The 10,879-nt window shown below is 34.7% G+C and overlaps 1 long non-coding RNA gene across 1 annotated transcript; it reads right to left on the bottom strand.

Annotated features, from left to right (window-relative positions):
* Positions 1–437: 437 nt before the first annotated feature.
* On the bottom strand, positions 438–9,704 carry LOC132743052 (uncharacterized). Its single transcript, XR_009627520.1, has 3 exons — positions 9,593–9,704; positions 1,411–1,488; positions 438–546 (listed from the first exon to the last, which is right to left on the bottom strand). It is a non-coding gene; the product is annotated as an uncharacterized LOC132743052 (long non-coding RNA).
* Between the last annotated feature and the right edge of the window lie 1,175 nt (positions 9,705–10,879).

Raw genomic sequence — 10,879 nt, 5'->3', positions numbered from 1 at the left:
TAGGGTTTGTAACGACGCTAACTGTTGTTTAAGACCGATGTAAATAATCATGGAGCTTACTATAAGCATGTACATATCTATAAAGAATAAAACAATATTAGAAATCTTCGCCCATTCGAGAATTATTTTGCTTGAAAATTAATGCATCATTCTGTCATTTGACCATCTTTCAAGCAGTGATCTCCCCTGAATTTTTCGGCGTTAGTGTACATAAAAAGGGAAGTAACCGCTTCAAAAAAACAGACTACTTTCGGCATTTGCAATTAACAGCATTAGAGTCTGAAATTTCGCTACCATTATTTGTTTGGTCTGACAACCCAAACAAATAAAAAATATCAAATTGACACAAAAAAAGATACACAACTAGAAATACAATGTTACATTTGCTCTAAATCCAACAATGAAACATTTAAAACACATGTAAAAGAATCACACAAAAAACTTTTGTTCAATAACTTTAAAATATTAAACGAAATTATCTTAATATACATATACTCACAATTCCTTCATCAGCATCAGCATAAGGAATATCATTATCTTCTCCTCCTAGAAAAAAAAAACAACATGGAATATTAAATCTTACAAAAGATTCAATAAAGAAATGTATAAAATGTATGAAATTTGAGTTAAATGTCCTCCATCTTCTTTTTTTTTTCTTGAAATAATAATTATCAACATTTCTAAGATAATTTAATGTTTTTATTACAACAAGATAGCATCAGTGAAGGCCCAATATTGTATTTTCTCAAGCAGGAGCAAGACAATACTAAGTTTAAAACTTGGTAGAGGGTCACATCTTCTCAACTGATACTATACTAACATGCATCTGAGCATGGAAAAGTTCTATGTTACAAAAAGGTTTTGAACCTAGGGAAGTTTAGGAAAACAGATTGTATGTCAAAATGTATCTACTAAAAGCTTCAACAGCAGTTTTCTGTCAAGCCTTTACAGTTAATTAACAAGAAATTTTGTGCGTGTTCTCAGTTTTCAATATACACAACATAAAAACTTCCCAATTAAAGAAATCTAAGATTCATATGTCATACACTTTTGCATAAATAACAACAGCTGTCAATCACACAGCCCACTCAACTTTCCTCAGTCCTTAAGAGATACCAACTTGCATGCAAAAACTTAACAAAAGTGTGACTGAGACACCAAAACTGATGCTGGTGTGAGTACAGTAGCTCTTCCTAATCTATTGTTAATTGAGCTTAAGGTTTAAGCTATAAAAATGATTATTTTACAATTATTTTTGACTTATTATCATTCTTTTTTGAAATTTCAGAGCATTTTCAATTTTTAAACTGGCTCTTTTTAAAAAGGCTATGAAAATTGTGGTATCATGTTATATTTCAACTCAATGTTATGACCCTAAGTTTTTTAGATTTGAAAAAAAAAATTACTAACCTATTGACCTTTGTCCACCCTCTGCCATTTTGCTTCTTTACAGCATCTTGTGCAACACTCAGACTAAAATCATCTCATCTGTAAGAAGAAAATAAATCAAAATATAACATTACAAAGTGAGGAGTCTGGATCAGAATAAGCTGTTACGTTGGCCATTCTTTTAAAACAGTTAGTTTGTAGTCATATAGCAACTTTCAAATTCCAGGTCCATTTTTAGAAAGTTATAGCAAACATCAAACAATTAAGGAAATAATAAAAAGAAAATAACACTCATGGTCTGTTCAGCCATATTGAAGGTCTTATCCAAAAGGTTCTTTTGTCCATGTATGAAGATAATTCATTGATAAGTACGAAATTTTACAGTCAATATAAGCAAAAAAACAGTGAATATTCAATTATTTAACCTTTGAGGTCATGGTTATCAATCAGCCAAGGTCAATTTAAGTTTGAAATACATGAAGGTCTTATCCTAAAGAATGTTTTGTCTTAATATGATGTTAATCCATTCATTAATAACAAAGTTAGAGCCAGTTACAGCAAAACAAATATTCAATAACTTGAACTTCAAGGTCAAGGTTATTTATAAGCGACCTTGATATGTTTCCGTCTTCTTTTTAATTTAGAAGAAGAAGAAGATGAAGAAGCTCTATTCTTTCACAAATATCACAATAGACAATGAACAAAGCCATTTTAGCTTGTTGCATATATAGTCACTTTATTGGTATATAAAAACATATGAATTAATATTGATATATTCGGCAATAAATTTGTCACTAAAATTACAAAAGTGAATGTAAAACAGTAAATCACATAAAAGTGAACTACATAATACTGATCCAATATGGATCTACATGTTTAACTATGACATTTAGCTTTGAAAACAATTTACTCTTGCTAAAAAAATACTTTCCTTGAATTTCAAAATTGATTAGTTAGGTTTATCTTAGAGATAAAGAATATTAAATAAGTGTTGGTTCAATACTGAATTTATTGAATGTGTGAGCCTCTGGCATTCAAAAAAGTATTTTATTCAACAGTTTAAAAACTTTCAGTTATGAACCTACACAAATAATATTCTATTTAATATCACATACCCAAAATAAAAACTGTTTATAGAGCGAAAGAATCATTTTTCATTGATGCGCCTTTAGTGTTATGCTTACATTTTGTGCGTCTTTACACTACTATTTATGTATAACCCAAATGATGTCACGTCAATATATATGCACGGCCGTGCAAAACAATTCTTACGGAGTCGCAAAATTGGAACAGGTAAATAATAAGTATCTTGTAACTTATATTAATCACTCTTGAGTCTGCTCCCTTTGTTGTTTTGATGCGAAGAAATTAACCACTCAGACCTACGGCCTTCGTGGTCAATTCATACGCATCAAAACTCAAAATCGGTGGTAAATAGTCATTATATCATGATACCAATAATTTTTCTTAATCGATAAATACATGGCAATGTATTACATATTAAATAAGCATGTACTTGACATGAGAAGAGCAGTAAAAGATAAATGTTTATACGGCCATAGAAGAGAAATGTTTCTACGGCCTTATGAGAGGAATGTTCATACGGCCTTAGAAGACGAAAGTCTATACGTCATTAGAAAATGTTTATAAAGAATTAGAAAATGAATGTTTATATGGCATGAGAAGTGTAATGTTTATACAGCATTAGCAGAAAATCTATGCAGTATAAGAAGAGGAATGTTTATACAGCATAAGAAAAGCAATGCTTATACGGCCTTAGAATAGGAATGTTTAAAAATTATACAGCATTTGAAGAGGAATGTTCATACAGCATTAAAAGAGAAATGTTTATTGATTCTAAATTTAAACACATACAAGAACTTATCAATTGTCTTTCTGTTAGCTTGTTAGGATGAAAATAAGAATTTGTATCATTTTATTTTCCTTCAATTCACCTCAATACAACCAAGCACTGAGTCCATCGCCCAAAACTTCTGTGATTATATCATTCTGCATTTATAAAACCTGAACTTATATAATTATGCACCGTTCCATAACAATGTAATCCGATATTAATAATTATATATCTTATTAGCAATAAGTGATGAATGAAACAAACTATACAAACTAAATGTAACTGTTATTTAACAAAAGCCACCGCCGGGCGGGGGCAACGCTTGTCTTTTAACTTTCTCTAAAAGCAAAAAAAGAAATGTTTGAACAAAATATTAACGTTTCCTTTTTATAAAATTAATCATTCTGTCTTGTCACATTAGTTTTGTCTATATATTTTATATATATAAATTTACTAATTTATATGTATATAAAATTAATAGAGACACGCAATTCGAAGTCATGTGGTGGTGTCACGTGGTGAAGTCACGTGGTGGTGTCCAAGGTGGTGTCACGTGGTGGAGTCACGTGGTAGAGTCACATGGTGAGGTCACGTGGTGGAGTCACATGGTGGAGTAACGTGGTGGAGTCACGTGGTGAAGTCACGTGGTGGAGTCATGTGGTGGTGTCACATGGTAGTCACAAGGTGGTGTCACGTGGTGGTGTCACAAGGTGGAGTCACGTGGTGGAGTCATGTGGTGGAGTCACATGATGGTGTCACATGTTGGTGTCACATGGTGGTGTAACATGGTGGAGACGGTGGTGTCACATGGTGGAGTCACGTGGTGGGGTCATGTGGTGGAGTCACGTGGTGAAGTTATGTGGTGGAGTCACGTGAAAGTCATATGGTGGAGTCATGTGGTGGACTCACGTGGTGGACTCACGTGGTGGAGTCACGTGGTGGAGTCACGTCGTGGTCTCACGTGGTGGAGTCACATGGTGGAGTCATGTGGTGGAGTCACGTGGTGGAGTCACATGGTGGAGTCACGTGGTGGAGTCACATGGTGGAGCCATGTGGTGGAGTCACGTGGTGGAGTCACATGGTGAAATCACGTGGTGGAGTCACTTGGTGAAGTCACGTGGTGGAGTCACGTGGTGAAGTCACGATAAACAACAAGGTCTTGTCTTTAAGTATGTTCTGTTATAATATGGAGTTGATCCCTTCAATAATAGCAAAGTAACAGCCAGTTACAGCCAAAACAAAGTCAAGGTCATTAATGTGTGAAGGTCAAGGTCTGTCGGGATATTTTTAAGGGTTATCCTTGAAGATCATTATGTTCAAGTTTGAAGACAATCCATTCAAAAATAACAAAGTTACAGCCAATAATAGCCAAAAAAATGAAAATTTCAATAATTTGACCTTCAAAGTCAAGGTCATTTAAGAGTGAAGGTCAAGGTCTGTCAGGTTATTTTTAAGGGATATCCTTGAAGATTATTATGTTCAAGTTTGAAGACAATCCATTCAAAAATAACAAAGTTACAGCCAATAACAGCATGAACAAGCAAAATTTGGACTTTTAACCTTGAAGGTCAAGGTCATTTATGGATGAAGGTCAAGGTTAGTGTGGTCTACTGCAAGGTCTTGTCCCAAGGGTTGTTGTGGCCAAGTATGAAGACAATACACCAAGAAATAAAAAAGTTATGATCCAGGTACAAGTTTGCGGAAGGGAACGGGAACGCCGCCGCGACTAAAGCAATACCTCTACTTTTTTTTTCAAAAAAAAAAGAAGTCAAGCTAAAAAGAAAAAATCGGAATGATAGTGATATTCGTTGGACTTTAATTAGATAAGCTGTGGAATTCTAGTTCTTTTTATTGATGATAAGGAATGATGCAGCGAAATCCTGTCGGAATGCGCCTCAATCGCCGAAACGACGATTTCCCGTGTTCCACATTGTTTGGCAAATGAACATATAGTAGGCTTTTCACCTTTCTATAACTATAATTTTGATAGTGGAAAAATATTTATTTTATACAATTTCAGCGGTGGTTTTGTATTTGGTATAGTAAGCCTTAGAGTGTTGAGTTATTTATTTTTTTCAGTTGTTGTAGTAGGGGTCCAGGGGCAGATAGGGGTGGGGTGTCCAAACACTGATACTGCCACCTGTGGTATCGATACAATTAGTTGGACTAATCTCTATAAAAACCTGTCTCTGTGCTGTCTCTAGATTTAGACATTGTCTTTTCTAACGGGTAATGAAGAGTTTATTTTAATCAATACACTAAATACATATGGCTTTTATAAACAACTAGAAATGTGTCATCATGCCACGGATGCCCCCGCATGCAGCCAAAATTTCAGATGTTATAATATTTAGTTCCAAATTTGTTTGCACAAATTATTTTTTTTTGTTTTAAGTTCAAAGCCCTTAAAACGTTTCAATGTTAACACAAACCATTTTCATACAATGTTCAAGGAACTGAAATAATTCAGTCTTAACCTTTTGAAAATAGCATATTTCATATTTGTAGCTAAAAAAAAATGGCTACATACATTTCCACTAAAGTATAAGTGCTGAAACTGAAAGTTCAAAATTTTTCTAACATTCAAGAAAGATAAGTTTGTCCAAAATCATTGAACCACGACCAAATTCAAACTTAAACTGCTTATTCCTAAGATGTATCTATACTATTTTCAAAGTGAAAGGGACATAACTCTGCCAAACAAGAGCCCGGTTTGAGCCGGGTGATGCTCCCCGAATAGGTTTTGGACACAGGAAAGTACACCTCTTGTAGTCCCTGGAAAAAGTTCAAAGTGCAATAATTCCAAAATTAGGCAAGGCAGAGTTATTGTTCTTTCCACTGCACTTCTAATCACTGTTATCTATCAACTTACAAAGTTTCTTGTTGATATCTCTTATGGTTTCTGAGTTATGGTCCGGACAAATTCAAAAAATAAAAATAAACAAATGGCAATAACTCCAGAATTAGGCAAGGCAGAGTTATGATTCTCGTGCACTGCACATCTACCCATTGAGGCAAGGCAGAGTTATTGTTCTTTCCACTGCACTTCTAATCACTGTTATCTATCAACTTACAAAGTTTCTTGTTGATATCTCTTATGGTTTCCGAGTTATGGTCCGGACAAATTCATATATAAGGAAAATCAATGACCCCCGGGGCGGGCCAGTTTTGACCCCAGGGCTTTTATTTGAACGTACTTGGTAGACACCCATTAGAACATGTTTCATGCTAAATATCTTAGCTCTAGCTCTTTGGGTTCTTTAAAAAGTAGATTTTTTAAGTTTTTACTATATGCATATAGGGAAAATCAATGACCCCCTGGGGCGGGGCCAATTTTGACCCCAGGGCTTTTATTTGAACAAACTTGGTAGACATTCATTAGAAGATGTTTCATGCTTAATATCTAAGCTCTAGCTCTTACGGTTCTTTAAAAGAAGATTTTTTAAGTTTTTACTATATGCATATAGGGAAAATCAATGACCCCCCGGGGCGGGGCCAATTTTGACCCCAGGGCTTTTATTTGAACAAACTTGGTAGACACTCACTAGAAGATGTTTCATGCTAAATATCTTAGCTCTAGCTTTTTGGGTTCTGTAAAAGAAGATTTTTTAAGTTTTTACTATATGCATATAGGGAAAATCTATGACCCCCTGGGGCAGGGCCAATTTTGACCCCAGGGCTTTTATTTGAACAAACTTGGTAGACATTCACTAGAAGATGTTTCATGCCAAATATCTAAGCTCTAGCTGTTACAGTTCTTTAAAAGAAGATTTTTTAAGTTTTTACTATATGTATATAGGGAAAATCTATGACCCCCTGGGGCGGGGCCAATTTTGACCCCAGGGCTTTTATTTGAACAAACTTGGTAGACACTCATCAGAAGATGTTTCATGCCAAATATCTAAGCTCTAGCTCTTAGGGTTGTTTAAAAGAAGATATTTAAAGATTTTTCTTTCCGTTGCCATGGCAACCAGAGTTCTGCATGGAATTAAATTCTTTGAACAATTTTTAAAGGTGACCACCAAAGGAACATTCCTGTGAAGTTTGGATGAAATTGGCTCAGCGGTTTATGAGGAGATGTCATTTAAAGCAAAAGTTTACGGACGGACGCCGGACGGACGGACGCCGGACGAAAAGCGATCACAAAAGCTCACCCTGTCACAAAGTGACAGGTGAGCTAAAAATAAACAAATGGCAATAACTCCAGAATTAGGCAAGGCAGAGTTATGATTCTCGTGCACTGCACATCTACCCATTGAGATACATCTACCTACAAAGTTTCATGTTGATATCTCTTATAGTTTTACAGCTATGTCCAGTACAAGATTTTTCTAAAAGGGGAGATAATTCAAAAATGAGGCTTAACAGAGTTATGGTTTTTTTTGCACTGCACTTCTACTCAATGAGATCTATCTAGCTACAATGTTTCATCTTGATATCTCTTATAATTTTAGAGTTATGTTCCGGACAAAGTTCAGTGTTAAAATTTACAAAGGGCAATAACTCCAAAATTAGGACAAAAAGAGTTATTGTTCTTATGCACTGCACATCTACCCATTGAGATCTATTCACCTACAAAGTTTCATGTTGATATCTCTTATAGCTTTAGAGTTATGCCCCGGACAAGATTTTTCTATAAGGGGAGATAATTCAAAAATGAGGCTTAACAGAGTTATGGTTCTTTTGCACTGCACTTCTACTCAATGAGATCTATCTACCTACAATGTTTCATCTTGATATCTCTTATACTTTTAGAGTTATGTTCCTGACAAAGTTCAAAGTGTTGAAATTAACAAAGGGCAATAACTTAAAAATTAGGACAAAAAGAGTTATTGGTCTTATGCACTGCACATCTACCCATTGATATCTATTCACCTACAAAGTTTCATGTTGATATGTCTTATAGTTTTAGAGTTATGCCCCGGACAAGAGTTTTCTATAAGGGGAGATAATTCAAAAACCGGGCAAAATAGAGTTATAGTTCTTTGACACTGCACTCCCCCTCAATGCCCTCTACCACTGTATGAAGTTTAAACAAATTATCTCCGAAGGTTTTCAAGTTATGCTCCGGACAAGAAAACGGACGGACAGACGGACAAGGCGCCGACTATATGCTCCCCCGAAATTTTGCGGGGAGCATAAAAATCATCGAACCATGACCAAATTCCAACTTGACCTGTCCATTCCTTTGACATATCCATATGTCAAATTTGAGTTGAATATGTAACACTGTTGGGTAGATAATGAACAGAAACTGTAAATTTCATATTATTTTCAAAGTGAAAGGGGCATTACTTTGCCAAAAATCATTGAAGCATGACCTAATTCGAACTTGGCCTGGGCATTTCAAAAACATATCCATATGTCAAATTTGAGTTGAATGTGTTGTACCGTTGGGGAGTAGTCCAACTAATTGTACTGCGCGACGAGATATTGTGCTATTTTCGTGTCTGGGCAATATCTCGCCTCTTAAAGCGAGATTCTGCCCCAGAACGTAAATATCTCAGAATCAAGCTTTGGCACGTCAATATATTTTGACTACGTTGGGGAGATAATGAACAGAAACTGAAAATTTCATATTATTTTCAAAGTGAAAGGGGCATAACTCTGCCAAAAATCATTGAACCATGACTAAATTTGAACTTGACCTGTGCATTCCTTTGACGTATCAATATGTCAAGTTTGAGTTGAATGTGTTGTACCGTTGGGGAGATAATGAACGGAAACGGAAAATTTCATATTATTTTCAAAGTGAAAGGGGCATAACTCTGCCAAAAATCATTGAACCATGACCAAATTCATACTTGACCTGTATTTTCTCATGACATATCCATATGTCAAATTTGAGTTGAATGTGTTGTACTGTTGGGGAGATAATGAACGGAAACTGAAAATTTCATATTATTATCATAAACGGGCATAACTCTGCCAAAAATCATCGAACCATGACCAAATTCGAACTTGACCTGTATTTTCTCATGACATATCCATATGTTTGAGTTGAATGTGTGCAACCGTTACTAAGTTAATGAACGGAAACTGATGATGACGGAATGACGGAATGACGGAAGGACTATATGCCCCGGCCATTACATGGCGGGGGCACAGGCGCTAGTCACATAATCAAATATTTTACATAATCGGTCTATATATGTATATAAAGATATAGACCGATTATGTAAAATATTTGATTATGTGACAAGCGCCTGTGGGCGGGGGCATAAAAATATCAACATATCAATTGAAAACGAAAGTAGAATTTATAAAATGAAGTTATTAACTTACTAACAAATTTCAAGCAATGACAATTGAACGTAAGTTACAAAGATTTATACCATTATTACTTACACATAAAGAAACAAATATATATAACCGCACCGTTGCAATAATTAAATTTTACCCATGAATTCATTTCTTGTTCCTCTTTCAAAATCGAAAGTCGGTGAACAGTAAATTCCGAAAAAGCGACTGCGCATGTCACTCTGATATTTGCCGTATCTAACCGTATATGTTCCGGATATGTACCACTATGTACGGCATGTAGCGCAAACTGTCGTGTTGTTATCAGAGATATATTTATCAACTTTACTTTATATACTAATTATGTTTTAAGAAAAGAGTTAAATCAATCATTGGTCGGTATTATGGATAATCACTATCTCTCACGGGCAGACAATGGTTTTCCAAATAGGATTATGTACAGTGTATACAAGGGGCAGGACGTGAAGTGGTTGCACACTTGGTTCAAGCGAGCGAATTGGTTGCAAACTTGACAAAATGGCGAACACGGCGTAATTTTTTGAAACGGGTGAACGAATTTTTGCCAGGCAAGTTGGTTTCTTTGTTATTTTGAAGTGCATTAGTATGTCTATTCCATAATTCAATATATATGCCACACTCGGTTTAAAGGTTTCAGCATCCTAGATTCTGTTTTGACGAAGTTATTGAAGATATAAACTGATCATGTAGATATTTTGAAATTTGACATGTGACTGTTCTGGTCGGTTTTTTCTCCTAATTTATTCGAATTTGTAAGTTTTAAACTGGATTTAACCATATCAAAATATGTTTCTGTCAATGCTGTACAAGTGGTTTAGTTCGCAAATCCCGAAGATAACGTTCAATACACAAAAATATCTTGTTCAAGGCACATTTTGGTTGCAGACTTATACTTCAAGCATTTTTGGTTGCAAACTTTTGTGTCAATAATGTGGTATGCATGTTTTTAGCGAGGAATAATAATCATTTTTTTAAAAATAATTACCAATATTAAGGCAATTATACCTGTTCATCTAATAAGAAATATATATACAAATTGTGCATGCGTGCAGCTATATCCTAACACAGGGTCTTTCAAATAGATATATAACCACAATATGCTAAATTGAAGTTCAGTTTTGTTTATCTTCATCATTTTTTCTCTCGATATACTTCCTTTCTTTTTACAAAGTCTTTAGGACTTTTTTATATCTTGGCATGAAAAGAAAAAAAAAATAGCAACAAACAGCTTTCATTATTGTTCGTTTTTGAGATTTAAAAATAAATTTGATTATATAGTAGATAAAAACTATATTAACATTAACACAAGGACATTATTCGCATGTTTCTTTAAATTGTTGCTTATTATTGACCAAT

Source organism: Ruditapes philippinarum, unplaced genomic scaffold (genome assembly GCF_026571515.1).
Source record: "Ruditapes philippinarum isolate M1 unplaced genomic scaffold, ASM2657151v2 ctg20569_1_1_1_1, whole genome shotgun sequence".
In the NCBI taxonomy this organism is placed as follows: domain Eukaryota; kingdom Metazoa; phylum Mollusca; class Bivalvia; order Venerida; family Veneridae; genus Ruditapes; species Ruditapes philippinarum.
The sequence above is the reverse complement of the archived record's forward strand: the minus strand, read 5'-3'. Positions and strand labels throughout refer to the sequence as shown.